An 18,053-nucleotide genomic window follows, 5' to 3' on the forward strand; every position below is an offset into this window, starting at 1 on the left:
GAGCCTCTGGCTGCATGGGTCCAGCCCACGGGTCAAGCAAAGGTCACATCCTCCGAACGACCTCCTCCAATGTAGCAAAATAGGGAAATTTGCAAGGTGGTCCCTGCATGCATCCGGATATGACCTGAAATTCTCTTCCCCCACCCTCGGCGTCCATTCCACATATTTTAAAGACTTTTAATGTCCACTTTCCAGTTGAGCCTTGTGTTCCCATCATCTTCATACTTAGCTGGCATGCTCCTCAAACAACTCAACAATCTATTAATCATCATAAGATCCCCCCTTCCCAAGTCCAGTCCCAAAAGGAACACAGAGCCCACATATTTCAGATCTGTCTTGCCTGATCTCTAAGATTTCAGTCTTTCTCCCAAGGAAATTCTTTTCTTCCTCCAGCTCAATTGGCATTTTCTTCATTTTCCTTTTACTTCTCAAGTGTTCCTATTCTGCAGTCAAGCCTAAAACCCAATTTTACCAATTCTATTCCTCCTTAAGTTTTGGGACAACCTGAATCTTAGAGATACCTGTATTCCAGGTACAGGCCCTTCAATTTTCTTCTGAGTGTCAGGGTTTAGAATTATTTAAATTAGTTTATTATCACCCTCAGGGAGGAAAAAAAAGAGTCAACAAGCACACTTTGTGGACCCTTGAATTTATAACATTTGACTTGTAAAATGCAGAGATAACGAAAATTAAGGGAAATATGAGTTGTATGAGACCCAGTTTTTCAGGAGGTAATTCTTTGCTCCACACATCAAAATAGATCTATTCCCTAGGATTGTGAATGATTTCTTAAGTATATTCTACTGTCTCTCCTCTAAATTGGGATCAAAATCTTACCCCTCTTTTATTACCAGCTCCAAGCACAGCGTCCTACACGTAGCAGGGGCTCGGTGATTTGGAAAGTACCCATACGCTAACAAAAACCACGAAAATCCCTTGCTTGTATGCTATTGTGGCTCTGATTCTCACCACATATGATGCAGAGTCAAGAGGCCAGGATTTGGTTTCTGCCCAGACAGTAAATGGTTGTATGACTCTATAGGGTGGTTTCAATTCAAGAGTCTCTCTTGCCTTGATTATAAAATGGGAGGATTGGATTTGACCTATCTCCAACATCTCCTCCAGCTCCATGTTGCTGGAAGAGTTATTCTCAAGTCTTTATAAAATGAAGCATGCCTTTTGACTGTGCTGAGATAGTGTGTTTGTGGAAAGAATGTAAATAGTGAGGTAATTAACATATTAGAAGAATTAACTTACTGGTTGCCCCATCCTAGAGCAGTTTGCAGACTTTCAAAACAGAGATGTCTTTAGATTAGTAAATTTTGCGTTTGAAGGAGGAAATGTTGAAGCATGAATCTTGTCCCAATATTGGTACATATCAACAGAACCCTGGGCACCCCACAAGCAGCCTGAGACCCCCAAGGATTCAAAGTTCTCCAAAGAGGCAGGAGGCTCGTACAGGCAGGTGGCCCCAGACCTGGTTCATCGTCATCCCCACCACCAGCCTGCCAAGGGACAGCCTCAACCCTGCAGAAAGCAGGGAGCTGTGCTCATTGTTTCACCTCCCACATGTCCCAGGAAGCTACCATTTGTGGAGGCTTTTCCTTTTTGCTTTCAGTAGGTCAACAATTTCTTTCAAAACTCTGCTTTTCTCTCTTAGGTTCCTGCACATTGCTGGGTCTGACTGTTGTCTTTGGTCCCATCACCACCCTTCACTTTGCAGCCCACAGTCAGTGCCTTCGTGCAGCTGGATTCTATTCACACCATAAGTGAGCGGCACTAATTCCAGAGGGCTCCTAGGACTGATCTTGGCTTCCTTAGACTTTCAAACACCACTACCTTCATGAGAATACTCTCACCTTCAATAAATGATCAGGTGTCACTACATTGCAAAATGTGAGTCCTGAACACACACAGCACACTGTCAGTTCAGGACATCAAAGGGGCTGTAAGGGAGAAAACCTGTCAAGGGGCTGCTGGTGGGTCTGACTCCATTAAACAGCAGGGTTAATGACCCACTTACCCACCACCTAAGATTAGGAATTAAACCTTAATTCTCTATAAGAATAGCAAGTAGAAACTGGATCATGTTTGAAGAAAATTTGTGCACCACCACTGAAAAGTGAAAAATAAATCAGTTCTTCATCACATCCACAGTTTCTAAGGGAGAAAACCCAATGGCTTTTTTTTAACCTATATGCTCAATTCTACCCACCATATTCACCATGCACACACAGACACGTGTGCCTGCACACTCAGTCACACATACACACAGCTGCAAAATATTTAAATCCCACCAACAATTTCATCTATATAGTTACACAGTGCCAATCAACATTTTAGCTCCTCATAAACACGCCCAATTTATTGCCCAATTTATCAAATATTATTTATTCTATTTCTTTTTACAATACTGGCTACACTGAGTACTTTTTTTTTTTAACCTCGCCTAATACTCAAGTCAAAGTTCTCTCTTCATCAATAAATCAGACTGTAGGGGTGTCTGAATGGCTCAGTCTGTTAAGCGTCTGACTTTGGCCCAGGTCATGATCTCAGGGTTCACGAGTTCAAAACCTGCACGGGGGTCTGTGCTGACAGCTCAGAGCCTGGAGCCTGCTTTGTATTCTGTGTCTCCCTCTCTCTCTCTGCCCCTCTCCCCCACTCATACTCTGTCTCTCTGTCTCAAAAATAAACAAAATGTCAAAAAAATTTTTTTAATCAGACTATATTTTTTCGATGTAATCAATGTCTCTTCCACTTATTGTCCTAGATGACTTCTTATAACCAAAACTTCTCAAGAGAAGAGATTTCCATTAGCTTTAGACTCCTTTCAGAGTTTTTCTAGGACTCGAATGGGAACTCCAAGACAAATATAAAGTCTCCCTCCATGGGGAGATGAAGTCATATCTAAAGGACACCTGCTAGAAGGGAGTCTTCACATGGAAGCTTGCCCTGTGAGGCAGGAAAAGGAAAAATGTGGAACATACTCTGATAGCTCCTGAGAGCAACAAACCTGCATATCAAGTCACACAACCATGTGGAGAGAGCCAAAACACACAAAGCAATCTTCCACCAACTCTTACCAAACAGCAGATCAAGCCACAAACTCAACACTTTCCTTATTCCCCATTTAGTTGCAGAAAAGTGACTGTCATGAGATGGAAAAGGCAACCACGATCTTTGTTCTGCAGGGTGCCTTCCTGTAACTCAGTTCTTTCCATGTGTGTGACTGACACACAGATATTGGTGGGACCCTGCCAGGCATTCGCCCTCACCCAGTGCAGAGCACGGCGAATACACCTAGTGCTTTGCTTCAGCTGCCTCCTGTTAAGTCAACCCGACACGGTAAGTTGGATCTTTAAGACTGCTTACAAAAAAAAACACCATAGTTTTAACTTTTATTGGAAAAGTAATTTCATTTACAACTTGTTAGCTAACAAGTTGGTTGGCATAAAATGTGTCTTAGATATCAAAGGATTGGGCATAAAACAATGAAGTTAATATTTGGATAATCAATGCCCTTAGAATCAACAGATGGACCACTTTTCTTTTTCTTTCTTTCTTTCTTTCTTTCTTTCTTTCTTTCTTTCTTTCTTTCTTTCTCTTTTTTCTTTCTTTGTTTTTTGTTTTTGTTTTTTTTGGCTTAAAAGTACATACTTGATCTTTTAACAAGATATGTATCAAAACTGAAGTAACTCTTTGTATGTTAGATATATCTGAATGTGTGCAAATCAAATTTCAAATAATTAAGCCCTATTAGGGGGTCTTATAATAGGGAAAGATAGGATAAAATAGGCAGAGAGGGAAAGGTTAGGATCTGAGGTCCTGGGTGGAAAAAAAACACATATTTTGAAACAATGCTGGGAGGAGCATTTGACCCTCAGGGGTAAGGTCCCTCTTAAGAATGTAACAGACACCGCCTACTTGCCCTCACATTCCCCTCAGGAATTTGAAAATCAAAATACCTAACTAAAACAAGTAAACCCTAAAACTTACATTATATATAAGATAGTATGACCAGTCTGACTCCTCAAACAGGGGAGTCGAACCAATCAGGAATGGACAACCCAGCACCTAGAATTATCCGGCCAATAAGGGGAGAACCTGAGAGGCAACAAGGGGGAACAGAAGAGGGTGCTGACCAGAACCTTATAAAACAAGGACCCTTGCCTATAGTCCACGGACATTCACTTTCGAATGTCCCTTTTCTGTAAAGAGAGTTTTCATACTGTTCTTACTTTCTGATCTGGTACTCTAATAAACTTTTGCCTGCTGCGCATTCTGTGTCCACCTCTTCATTCTTCGAAGCAGCGAGACAGCGAATCCCGGGTATTGAGATAAAAAATCCTGCAACAGTCTCACAAGAGAAACTTTTTTTTTTTAAACAGAGACCTATAATTTAAGATATAATCACACCCCTAATTTACATCTTTGGTAAATTTCCATGGTTATTTAAGATATTTTATTAAACTCAAGTCTGCTTTTAATACCCAAAAACATAGGGATGAATCATGAACCAGAGCTTCTGACCACAAAGGAAAATCCACTTCTATCACATCTGCTGGTGCTGGCAGTCATTTCAGAGAAAATATTGAGGAATTTTGGGTATAAGAAAACATAGGAAATTCTACTTCTTGCATGTAAAGATACAACAGGAGCTTCCTCTGGAAAGTTCTATCATAGCAACACTCCACTAGCGAAAATGCCAGCCCTTCTGAGCTACAGGGCTCAGAACAATGAAAGGCCTGAAGGGTAGATCCCCATCTTCTTGCTCCAAGAAGCTAAAAAAAGGAAAGTTCTGGATTCCCCACTCATTTCTTTCCATGGCGTCTTAAAAAGCTCCTTAGGAAAGCTGTCCAGGTTAAAACTTTTTAACTGTAAATGTCCTTTAAAACTATTTTAGATCACCTCCTAAGGGACAAAGTTATTGTTTTCACTGTTCTGCTGCTCTGTAACGACAACCAGGGTAGCTGAAGGTGACCTCAAACAGAGTATTGTTACAGATCACAAATTCTGTTCCCGGAAGGCATAGAGCACGTTAAACCTTAGAGCAGATGGCCTTTCAGCATCACATCTGGTGAAGGCTTTTCTAGTAAATCAACTCAGAGACCAAAGTGTACATCCATGGAAAGAGAAGTCCCAAAGCCCTTGGGACGAACCTTCTGGTGACCTTGAGTGGTCACTGAAATGGACGTTTGTTCTGCAGACAGATTCTCTTCTCATTCCATTCCTCCATGGCCATTACCGTGGGAGCATTTGGAGGGTGGATGGATATAAACAGGCTATCAAACAATCGGTGAGTTTGAAAGATGTGAAGCTCAGCTACTTATCAAGCTCTGAGAGACCTGTATACTACACGGGGAAGGAAGAGCCCTAGCTAACAGGAGAAATCCATACAGGACCCCCCCAAATCAAGCATTAAGCAGGCAGAGGGCTGCTTCTCACCAGGAAATGGGAACTAGTTTGAAAGGAATAAAGATAAATTTCCTACTGATCCTGGAGAGGTTCCCTTGGGGTCTACTGAAGAAAGCTTGAGTTCTCTAAGAGCAGCCTGGAAAGGGGGAGTGAGTCACTCTTTTCTCTCACGGATTAAGTGCAAACCTCCTGAAAGTTAAGCAGAGGCAGGCACCATTTAACATGACAAAAGGCAGAAAAGCCTGAGCTAATTACAGCCCTTGAGGGAGGCAGGTGGCCAGCACTTCCTCAATACCCAGCTGTCACAGAGAATGAGTCACACTGAACCCGGTGGGGGGCAGCTCAGTGCCCCCTGAGACTTCATTTATTCAGGAACCACCATCTGAGCCAACCCAAGACAAAAACTGTGAGCCAGTTGACCATGCCCCTCGTAACCTACCAAAGTCTACTCTTCCAACCCCTTTTGTCTCCTCAGCAGAAGTAGAACATTATCTCCCCTCTCCTGAGATGCATGATTTTTCTGTTTGTCTTATTGCTAGAACGTTTCTAAAGAAAATTAGAATTATCACCACCTCTATCCACGTCATGGGAACAACCCCAAACCCAAATCTGCATCTTCAGGTTGGAACTTACTCCTGAATTCCCAAAGTTCTCCCCACCATGTTCCAAAGCCTGTCTCTACATCACTAACTGAGTGTCTCAGAAGTACCTCTAAACTCAGTTTACACAGAACTGAGTATCTCTCAACCCAGTCCTCCAACACCTGCAGCAATCCCTCTCTTGGTTAAACTACCACCATACAACTGCTCTCCCAAGGGAGAAGCTGGGCACCATTCCAGCTCGCTTCCCTCAGTCCAGTCCTAAAGGCCTAACGAACAAAGCGTTTTAATATCTTTAAAACTTGTCTCTTCTCTCTATCCCCATCGCCTGATTACTGATTACTTCCTCTCTACCTTTAAAAATCTTTCCTTCTCTGTAGCCCTTTGGAGCTCTCTTCTACTTGCCAGATGGACTACTGCCCAATTCATGAATCAATTAAGAAATCCAATTAGATCTTTAAAATTTGTTCAGTTGAATTTTTGTTATTGAATGCTAAGAAGCCCCTGGGTTATTAAATTGAAGTAAAATTCCTTTTCATTGTGATTTTTTTAATATTTCAAAGAGTAAAAGATTATTTTTACATTGGAAATTATTTCTATATTAAGAGGAATAAATGAGGCTTTATGGAACTCTTAAGAAATGGGACCCCTACTTTCTAATAGGACTTTCTTCAAGAGACATACATCAACTTAAATAGAAAATTCTTCGTAAAGTTTATACACATTCATTAAACCAGATAATACAGAATAGCATGTACGTATCACAGATCTGAGAGAAACTAGGCTGATTCCTGCTAGGCAGGCCAGTATTTAGACTATGTTACAGTTAATGCCTATGCCGAATGCCTACTATTTGCCTTCTTATATGTACTGTCAACCTTTCTCCCAGCATTGTTTACCAGAAGGAGGTTTACTGAAGACGCTACATCAATGGGGTCCTTTGCTCCCTGGCTTCCAGTTGCATCTGGCCAATGGAAGACACCGAGGAGAGATCTGAGGCGAGAAGGAAAGAACTTGAGGGATTTATTCTCTCCCTTCCCCCTCATTTCCCTCCCTTCCAGTTTGCTTTGACTTGCCTGCCTCCTCCTCCCAAACGTCAAAGCCTCTATCTGGAAGCTTTCTCCACAGAGCTTCTTTCTCCAGTCCCAGTAACCACTTCTGCCCCTTGCCTCCTCAGACCAGAGTGGTATTGGCTCCCCACAATTACTAATCCACAGTACCACTTTATCCTCTATGGTTTCCTTAAACCTCACCTACACTTTTATAAACAGTCCCTTATCAAATCCTCTTCAAAATAACTACTTTGAGCATACCATTTGTTTTCTGACAGGACCCCGACTGATGTAGTAATTGGTGCCTGGAGTGGACCTAGGGAAAAGACTTTAGAATGGAATTCTGTGATCTGAAAAGTTCACAGATAACTTTTCTGTTAAGACAAAATGGGATTCAAGTAATCCCTGGCATGGTTGACAACACAATTACTCAAATTATCACAAGGCATGGGAGGTACTACAGGCAAGTTACTGAGAAAAAACTAATTCTAGGACATATCACTGCTATGACAATAATAAGTGCTTATCAAATTTGGAGGAGGGGGGTTATAAAGACTGGAGAGCCAGCTGGATCCTGGTGGCCCTGGAGAACATATATACAGAAAACAAGAAATTGGAGTTTGTGACTGTCCAACTCAAAACGCCAGTGGAAAATTGGGAAGATTCTACGGCAGAATTTGAGGAGTCCTTTATCTTACAGTCATATAGAAGATGTGGCTGAGGACCAAGAGCAGGCCTAATTTTAGGAGGTGTAAGTTATAAAACTTACTAAATGATCAGCTCCGCCATATCTCTTCACCAACACAGGGGTATTGGCTGGTGGTAAAGAAGTGAGAACCTGAGATATGGGAAGGGGTGGTTTGAGTAGTTAGAAATGAGGCTGAAAGCTTTGAACCCCAGATCTTTCTGAACCTTCCTTAACAGTAAAGCCAACCCCTCCCCCACTTTCCATTTGTGGGATGCAACCTTCTAAGAGAGAAAAAGTTTTCAGTGACTGTATCTGGAACACGTGCTTTAAAAATGGGTGCTTATAGGGGCACCTGGGTGGCTCAGTCAGCTGAGCGTATGACTTTGGCCCAGGTCATGATCTCATGGTTCATGAGTTGGAGCCCCATGTCGAGCTCTGGCTGACAGCACAGAGCCTGAGGCCTGCCTCGGATTCTGTGTCTCCCTCTCTTTCTACCCCTCCCCCACTCATTCTCTCTCTCCCTCTCTCTCTCAAAAATAAATAAAATATTTAAAAAAAAAATTTTAATGGATGCTTATTCTCCAAGGTTAATGGGATCCAGCCCATTAACATTTTCTTGCCTCCAAGTTCATGATGGGAGTTCAATACTAATAGAGCCAAGCCAAAGGAGTGAAATGTCTATCTCAGGATTCTGAAAAGCACACATGCAAGTGATTTGAAGAGTGTGATACCAGAGAAACTGAAACATAAAGCTTGATTGGACCGATTTATTGATATGGGTACACTTGTGCAGGAATTAGAATTAAATGAATTGGCTTCAGCACCCAGGAGTGGTGTTAACACCCTACTGGACCGGTTCATTGAAGCCTAGACTCAACAGTGACAAGCAGTCGATAAGGTTAAAATCCCCCAAATTCTCTGGCTTGCTATAGAAGAAGGAATCCAAAATTTCAATGAGATGGAAATGTTGGACCAGATCTATTTTAACCCACCTACTCAGCCACCCCTAACTTAATCTTACCCTCTAGAAGGAACTGAGGATGCTCCCTCCACTAAGACATTAAGAAATTAAGATATTTATAAATGAGAAGGGAAGATATTTATTTGTGAGGAAGAGTGGTAACCAACATCTTGGAAAAGCTCTGTGATGGCTGTCCTCTACCAACAACAGGGGAGTTGCAGCAAGGGAACTACACCCCCTGGTTTCAGTGGAAATGATGAGATCGGCAAACAGAGAGCATAGGTGGTAGTCCTGCAAGAACAAGGTGGGCACAATTGCAATCAGCCATAAGGACCAAGTTGTTATCAGAAGGTTTAGACTCACAGGACTCTGTAAGATCATCTAATTGATCACGAAATCTCCAGAAATAAAGTCTACAAAGGATGCCACTTGGCATTTACATGTGGAAAAATTCCAGGTCTGCTAGGCAGACCCCTAACTCAAATTGCTGCAGTAAGGGGTTCACAGTCTCTTAACTAGTTCCCACACCTAAATAAGTTCACAGATCCAGAACTCTTTGATTGAGCAAGTACTTTGGGAGAGGATCCTGCAATACAGTCACAGATATCTATTCATAAATCATCCTTCAAGGTTTTCCCAGAGATGCCGACAGTCAGTTAAGCTGGACACTGGGGAAGATGAAACACCAGATCTTCTGGAGTTAGTAGATACTGGCTCTGAAGTGACCCTATTCTCCAGAGATCCAATATACCACTGTGATTCACCAGCAGAGTGGAATCTTAACAAGGTCAAAAGATAAATGGAGTCTTGGCCCATGTGGATCACCCGTGGGTCCAAATGGGACCAGAGAGACCCACTCTATCTATGGTTATCCCCTAATCGCAGAATGTAGAGTGGGAATAGATATATTTAATAACTGTTAGAATCTCCACCTTAGTTCCCTGGCCTTTGAAGTATGGGCTATTTGTGTGGGCAGGGCAGAATGGAAGCCTTTGGAACTGCCTCAGCCCTTTCCAAGATAGTAAACCATACACAATACAACATCCCTGAGGTAACTGCAGCAATCAGTGACACCATCAAATAATTGAGAAATGCAGAGATGATAATTCATGGTGTTTTTTTTTTTTACTTTTTTTGTTTTTTTGTTTTTATACTTTTTTTTTAATGTTTATTTATTTTTGAGAGAGAGACAGAGTGTGAGCAGGGGACAGGCAGAGAGAGAGAGACACACACACACATAGAATCTGAAGCAGACTCCAGGCTCTGAGCTGTCAGCACAGGGGCTGACATGAACCCATGAACACAAGATCATGACCTGAGACAAAGTTGAAGGCTCAACCACTGAGCACCCAGGCTCCTCCCTCCACCCCACCTTTTTTTTTTTTACTTTTTAAAAAATGTGGTAAAAAAAAATAACATAAAATTTACTCATCTTTAAGTATACAGTCCAGTAGTGTTAAGGGTATTCACATTCTTGTGTAAAAGATCCCCAGAAACTTTTCATCTTGCAAAACTTAAACTCTATACCCATTAAACAATTCCCCATTTCTCCTTACCCCCAGCTCCTGGCAACCACCATCTTAGTTTCTGTTTCTATGAATTTGACTACTTCAGCTACCAGGGATGATATTCTTAACACACCATTTAACACTTGTGTTTGCCCAATGCAACAGCCAGATAAAGCACAAAGATGGCTACAGATTATCACAAATAGTAGCAAATAGTAAAAGCCAATCACTACTGCAAATCAATATCATCACTGAAGCAAATTAACATAGCCGCTGACAAGTAGCATGCACTTAGTAATTTTTTTCTCATTCTTATTAAATATAATCAGAAGTAGTTGCCTTTCTATAGTAGGAAAATCAATATACCTACACTGCCTTGCCTCAGGGCTATATACACAGATACAAAAACTCAATAGACAGATTGGGAATAAAAAGAAAATGATATGGGAAATAAAATTTAGTAAGAAAATGAACAGATTAGATCTAAATCAGAGAAATAGAATCTCATTTTAAGAAAGAAATAGAGAAGAAATTATCTAAGAAAAAGTGTTTTAATATTCCAGAGCTTAAGAGTATGAACTTCTCAATTGAAAATATCTACTAAGTGCCCAACACAGTGAATGAGAAAACACACAAAACACATCATCGTGCAATTTCAGAAGCCTAGGGGTAAAGAGACGATCTTAAAAGTTTCCAGAAAGACAAAAGAGTTCAGTAATGAAAATGATTTCAGATTTCTCAACAACACTGGAAGCTAGAAGATAGTGGAAAATTGCCCTCAAAATTTTTAGGAAAAAGTATTTCTAATGTAGAAAAAACATATATATAGTTTGCTATGGACTGAATGTGAACCATCAAAATTCATACATTGAATGGGGCACCGGGTGGCTCAGTCGGTTAAGCGTATGACTTTGGCTCAGGTCATGATCTTGTGGTTTGTAGGTTCGAGTCCCACGTCGGGCTCTGTGCTGACAGCTCAGAGCCTGGAGCCTGCTTCAGATTCTGCGTCTGCCCCTCCCCTGCTCATGCTCTGTCTCTGTCTCTCAATAATAAATAAATAAGTGTTAAAAAAAATTTTTTTTAATTCATACATTGAAGCTCTTATCCCCAATGTGACTGTTAGAGATAGAGCCGCTTTTAAATGAGGTCACAAGGGTGGGACCTGATCTGATCGGATTAGTGTCCTTACAAGAAGAGACACTAGAGAGCTCTCTTTCTCCCTTTCCATACTTACCAAAGAAAGGCCTTATGAGGACACAGCAAGGAGGCAGCTATCTACACCAGGAAGAGTTCTCACCAAAAACAATCAGCTGGAACCTTGATCTTGGACTTCTAGCCTCCAGAACTGTGATAAAATAAATGCTGTTTAAACCACTAAGTTTGTGGTATTCTGTTATGGCATCCTGAACAGATTAATGCATAGTTGAAACCACTGAAATATAATAGTGGAATGAAAACATGTTCAAACATTCAGAATCTCAAGAAATTAATGTGACATGAATCCTTTATCTAGAAGTTTCTAGAGAATGTGCTTGACCAAGTATGGGAGTAAACTAAGAAAGAGGAAGTCATGTAATTCAACACAGGAAAGAGGCAAAAAGAATTTCTAAGATGATAGTAAAAGGAAAACCAATATTCAAAAATCCTCTTGGAGACAATCTATCCAGATTGTGGCAGATCTCAGGGCTACAGAAAGTCACCAAGTGGGGATGGGGGGTGGGGGGGAAGAGAGAGAGAGAGAAGGTGGGGGTAGCTAGAGGGAGAGGGAAGAAGGGACAGAGGAATGGAGGGAGGGAAAAAAAGAAGAAGGAAAGGAAAGGGAGGGAAGGGAAGGGAAGGGAAGGGAAGGGAAGGGAAGGGAAGGGAAGGGAAGGGAAGAGAAGAGAAGAGAAGAGAAGAGAAGAGAAGAGAAGAGAAGAGAAGAGAAGAGAAAAGAAAAGAAAAAAGAAAACATGACCTGTGTGTTAGAGTGTATTGTGATGAAATTTATAGTTCTGACAGATGCAGTTTGGGACTAAACTAAATAGGTCAATAAAAAAGCTCGAAATTTGATAATAAATGCTATATCTAATACATGAAAACCTAAAGCTGTACAAAAAAGTAAATGAGGGGTACCTGGGTGGCTCAGTCGGTTCAGCATCAGACTCTTGATTTCACCTCAGGTCATGATCTCATGGTTCATGGGATTGAGCCCCAAGTCAGGCTCTGCACAGCACAGAGGCTGCTAGGGATTCTCTCTCTTCTTGTCTCTCTGACCCTCCCTGGCCTGCTTGTACACATATTCTCTCTCTCAAAAATAAATAAACATGTTTTTAAAGTAAATGAAATTGTAGTACACTACATGCTCATCTATGGATATGTACAAAGTCATAATAAAATAAACTTAAATATTTATCATACGTGATAATATTAGTAGCATGGGGTATTATATGTGTAGGGGAGTATAAAAGTACTAAGTACTTATCTAACAAGTAGAAATTAGGGAGGGGGAGGTCAACAAATAGTGATATAAATATGCTATTTGGAAATATGATGGTAAATAACAAAAGGAATAGTAAAAGTCAAAAATAGAAGTTAGGGTGAGAAGCAATTGGAGCTTGTCAAATATTCTAGCTTATATACGGTTTTTTTATTATTCTTTAATTTAATAATCATTATAATAGAACACCAAAGAAAGAGTACCTTCCTTAAAAATTATTAAATAACCATTTTTAATGGTAGAACCCAATCCTTAAAATTAGTCTAACAGTTTCAACATGAAGAGTATAGTCTATGACCTTTTTTAAAGAGTAACCCTTTGATTCATGAAGATTCCCTTAAGTAGGCAATCAGTTTAGCTTTTATGATTTTTATTTTGTTTCATATGTTAAAGCATCAGTACAAACGCCTGTGTTTTTTAAAAATGGAAAGGAAAATAAATACTTTTCTGGTGAATTGTGGCACTTTAATGCCACAGACCAGGGGTGGCTATAATATACACCTGACCCTGCTAACTAATTGCTCTCTGAAGGTTATTATTCAAGATCAACTATTCAAAATCAAAATCTGAGGTTTTTGTAGATGTCATCTAATCCTTTGCCTAAATATCCCACATTATGAGTCTCTTTGGTTGCTGAAGGGTATATGATACAACCACTCTAAACTGAAGGATTCACCAAAAACTAATATTACCTAAATTTAGATGCCTTTTTTCCTTCTGTTTAAATTGGAAAGCCTAATGATATCATGACCATGCTATCTTCTATAAAAACTTAGAATTCATTATCCCATTTGTTTTGGTTTGGAAAACCTCCTACTTCTTTATTTTATAAAAATAAAATAGAATAAGTAAAATAAAATCTGTGCTTATTCATGAAAAGAAAAAAAACAAAAAACTTGGAGTTTTCTAACCATGACATTTGGCTACATCCAACTCAACTGTTTACGACACAGAGTATCATCCATCTAGGATTTCTGAAGGAGTATAATCTCACAATCCTGCCATCCAATGGTGATCAAAAAGCACAGAGAGAGAAGAGAAAGAATCCTAAGCAGGCTGTGTGCTGTCAGCTCAGAGCCGGACATGGGGCTCAAACTCACAAAACTACGAAATCATGACCTGAGCCGAAACTGAGAGTTGGACACTTAATTGACTGAGCCACCCAGGTGCCCCTGACTATTCCTTCCTGACAATCAAAGAACTAAACACCAGGACCACATCATTTTGAGTCCTCATAGGATGGCTTACACTGAATTGCTTGTGACAATGTGACAGCTAGCTTGCTTTGAAAGATATAATAAGCAGCTCTACTGAATCTTTGTAATACCCCATTTAACACATCTTGTTCAGCACATATTGGTTATAAACCACTTTGTGATGGTGAATCTTATGGGTCATGTTGACTGGCCTAAGTGCCCAGGTAGCTGATAAAATACTGGGCATTCCTGTGAGGGTGTTTATGGAAGAGCCTAGCATTTCAATCAGTAGATTGAGTACAGAGATCTGACCTCACCAATATGGGTAGGCATCATCCAATCATTGGAGACATAAACGGAACAAAAAGATGAAGAAAGGGAGAATTCCTTCTTCTCTTCTTGAACTGGGACCTCAATTTCTTCTGCCCCCTGACATCAGAGCTCCTGGTTCTCAGGCCTTCAGATTCCAGGACTTCAACACCATCAGCACCTCCAGTCCTCAAGCCTTTGGACTCAGAGTGAATTACACACCAACTTTCCTTGTTCTCCAGTTGCAGATGGCAGATGGTGGGATTCCTTGGTCTCCATAACCATGTAAACCAATTCCTAGAATAAATGAATGAATGAATGAATGAATGAATGAATGATGTGTGTGTGTGTGTGTGTGTGTGTGTGTGTGTGCATGCGCACGTGCGCACTGTGTGTGGTTCTGTTTCTACTGGTTCTGTTTCTCTGGAGAACCCTGATGTATATACACCTGATTCCAAAATATCTTTCTAAATAAATATAAACAAATGTAGTATAGAGTTTATATACTTTCCCAATGTTCTGCATGCTACTCTTAGGCATTCTTGATGACTTAGAGTCACCGGTTATATGAAATAGTCCTTCTGTCTCCAACTTTGCTATCAGCTGTCACTAGCAGTTTCTTTTCTCTTAAAATGTCTCTTCTAATTTGCTACAAAGCTTTCTTTTCTTTTTAAATGTTTTTTTTTGAGAGAGAGAGAGAGAGTGAGAGACAAACAGACAGTGGGGGAGGGGCAAAGAGAGAGGGAGACAGAGGATCTGAAGCAGGCTTTGCACTGACAGCAGAGAGCCCAATGCAGGGCTCAAACTCATGAGCCCAGAGATCATGACCTGAGCCGAATTTGGTCACTTAACTGACTGAGCCACCCCGGCTCCCCACCACAAAACTTTCTTTTATGGAATCACTACAAGCTGATTCTACATCACTGGACACTCCTATAGGCCTCTCTGAGGAAAGGCTCATTCCCAATGGATGGTGGTTCTTAAAGACATTTGGCTACATCTTAGAACCTAGCCTCTTCACTGTCAAACCCCACCCTGATTCCTCAATTTTCAAGCCAAAATGTCACCCTTTGAAGCTACTTCTAAGTATCTCCTTCCAATCCCTGTTCATTAGAAATGTGTTCCTACACTCTCTTTCTTCAACTAATAAGTGTTTACATACTCTTAGAGTTGTTTTTTTTCAGCACCAGTTAATCTCGTTTCAGTGAAGGATTGGTCTCCCTTTCCCCAAGAGCTACCTTGTTGACTACACAGACTGAAGGCCAAGTCCTAATGCCTTCATTTCAGAGTCTAACCTCAATGCTAGCTGGCCTGCTATTGGGTTGGTTGTGTAAGATGTTATATTCTCCAACCAGTGTGCAACTAGGTTCACTAGGTCTTCTTCCTTTTTTACCAAAATAGAGATGTCAAATCCAAGGGGTAGTTACCTAGGAGTAAGTAACATTGAACAAGATTATTGGCAATAGGCCAGGCTCATGGTAAGAAGGCTCCTGTTTTCTGGTGAGTAGTTTCTGGAAAATAAGTCCAAGTATAGCTCCAAGTCACCAGACATACTCTGAAGCCCAGAACAGGATCCTGAACTCCAAGATGTCACTAAATTTTATCCTCCTTGGTGATGCAGGGTCCCAGTTATCAGAACTAAGGACCTCAGGATCTAGGGAAATTAAGAAGACAATAGAGGCCTATCCTGGGACCTTGTAGGAACACTCTGATGCCACTGTCTATTTTTCTAGGATCCATGATAATGTAAAACCAAGGCCAGTCTACCAGAACCCCAAGTCAGCCACCATAGTCATCCTCTCCCATTTCCAGTAGTGTCATGCACAGCCCCACATTTCTAATTAAGCCAGATTTTCTGGCTTAGATTAAGCTACACAGATCATAGGTAACAAAATCAGAAACCCACTTCTAATATCATAGCACAGCAATATGACAGAAAGTGAAAAGAAATTTCAGGGCCACTTAGTGAAACTAAACTGGAATCATACCTACTCCTGGTAACCCCTCTGTCACCACCAATCTCTTTATTACTCAAACTATCTATTTGCCTTCACAGTCAACTGTATTGCAAGATCTTCTTGACCTTTTTGTTGTTATATCATGGTGATTATCTGTGAGAGAGAAGCTGCATAAAAACATTTCAGAATCTGGATAGAATGCAGTGAAACAGCATCATGACCACTATGACAAAAGCAAGAACAATTAATAATCCATATAAGCTGCTTCAAAACCAGGAATCCCAATTGCTCAATCCAGGCCAAGAAAACAATTCCCATAGGACATAGAAAGTCAAATAACTTTCTCCTCAATGTATATTACTATGTACATCCTGTTCTACCTTGCCTGTTTCCCAAGTACAAGAAGTATTAGCAATGTCACAGACACCACCATGACTAGTCAACAAGAAATCTAGAGCAATGCAATCACTCATCATGACATATGCCATTGTGTTGAGACTGATCTATATTCTATCTAGGGCAGAGACAGTGTCCTTAATAACTTCTGCCAGAGTTAGCAACAGGTTTCCTACAGTCTTTGTGTGATTCCCACCAATGGGAAAACTGCTCTGATTATTTACATAAACAAGGAGTCAGTAATTCCCCAATGTAGTATGCCTGTAGTATGTCACAAAAAGAGTGACCTCATTTTGAAGCTCAGGTCAGAATCCAAACTTGGTAACTTCTAGAATTTAGATCTCTAACAAGTCTCAGAATACTATTCCTAAAGTGTATGAGGTGCTAGTCTAAAGGCAAACAAGACCAGATGTCCTGGTCATAAGGAAGTACTATAGAGTAGGAGTACATGGATATACAGGGGAAAAAATGAGTCATTCATGACATGAGCTTGGAACCAAGACCTTCCATTAGTTGGATTACATACTTGGATCTCTATTAGTCTCTTCTAGGTGGTATTTGGCCCATTGCCCGGTGAAGTTTGTTGTATTCAAAGTTAGAATTACCTAGGGTCTGACCAATAGATTGTAATTATGGTTTCTTTATCTGACATATATGAGTATATCAAAGTCACTGTTAATTTAAGGTCAGTTGTCCATGAAGATACAAGTGGAAATGCGATCAGCTAAAAATCACTATGGTCTCATTTGATGAAACCAGAATTGTCCAGAGGTTTTTATCACAGGGTCTGATGATGGATAGCATGCCCAGGAGTCAATAAGATTGAGGGCAGTGGTTATTGTTTGGATAATCTAAGAATGGTGTTGATATGAATATGTCCTGACCTAACAATTATAATAAAGAGGGAAGAAAAGAAAAAAAAAACGTCATTATGAATGGAAAAGAACAAGGATCTATATAAAATGAGAATTATTATAAGTAAGCAGATAAAACAGGAATTAGATAGAGGTCTTGGTCCAACATCTTGGGCAGAATCTTCCCAATATAAATTGTCATCTGTTTGTTCTGAAGGTCTTGGGTCAGCTGTCTACCTCTGAAGATCAACTGTTTCTACAATCCTCAGTTTGACTTACCCTACTGGAGTAACCTTCCAATTGTGTGGAATTCTGAATTTCTGTTTTAGTTGTGAAACATGGACCCAAGGATTAACTCCCTGGAGTTTCACTGCTGTCTTCATTGTTAATGTTGATAGGGTCCCTTCCAGCAAGTTTCAAAAGCAGTTTTTCTCTGAGGTCTCTTCCAATAGTTGAAATCTCCTGGTTAAAAATCATGAAGAGATTATTTAGGAAAGTGTTGTGGGAAAGGCGGCTTTAACCTGTTGGTGATAGAACCTGGTATCGTACATGAATCCTTTGTAATATTTTGCCATATCTGCATGCAGCAGGGCAGAGCCTAGTGATGGAGATGAAATCCTAAATGCACAGACTTTCCA

Source organism: Lynx rufus, unplaced genomic scaffold (assembly GCF_022079265.1).
Source record: "Lynx rufus isolate CCGP_SWC_20201006 ecotype Redwood Valley unplaced genomic scaffold, mLynRuf1.p SCAF_3, whole genome shotgun sequence".
NCBI classification, from domain to species: Eukaryota; Metazoa; Chordata; class Mammalia; order Carnivora; family Felidae; genus Lynx; species Lynx rufus.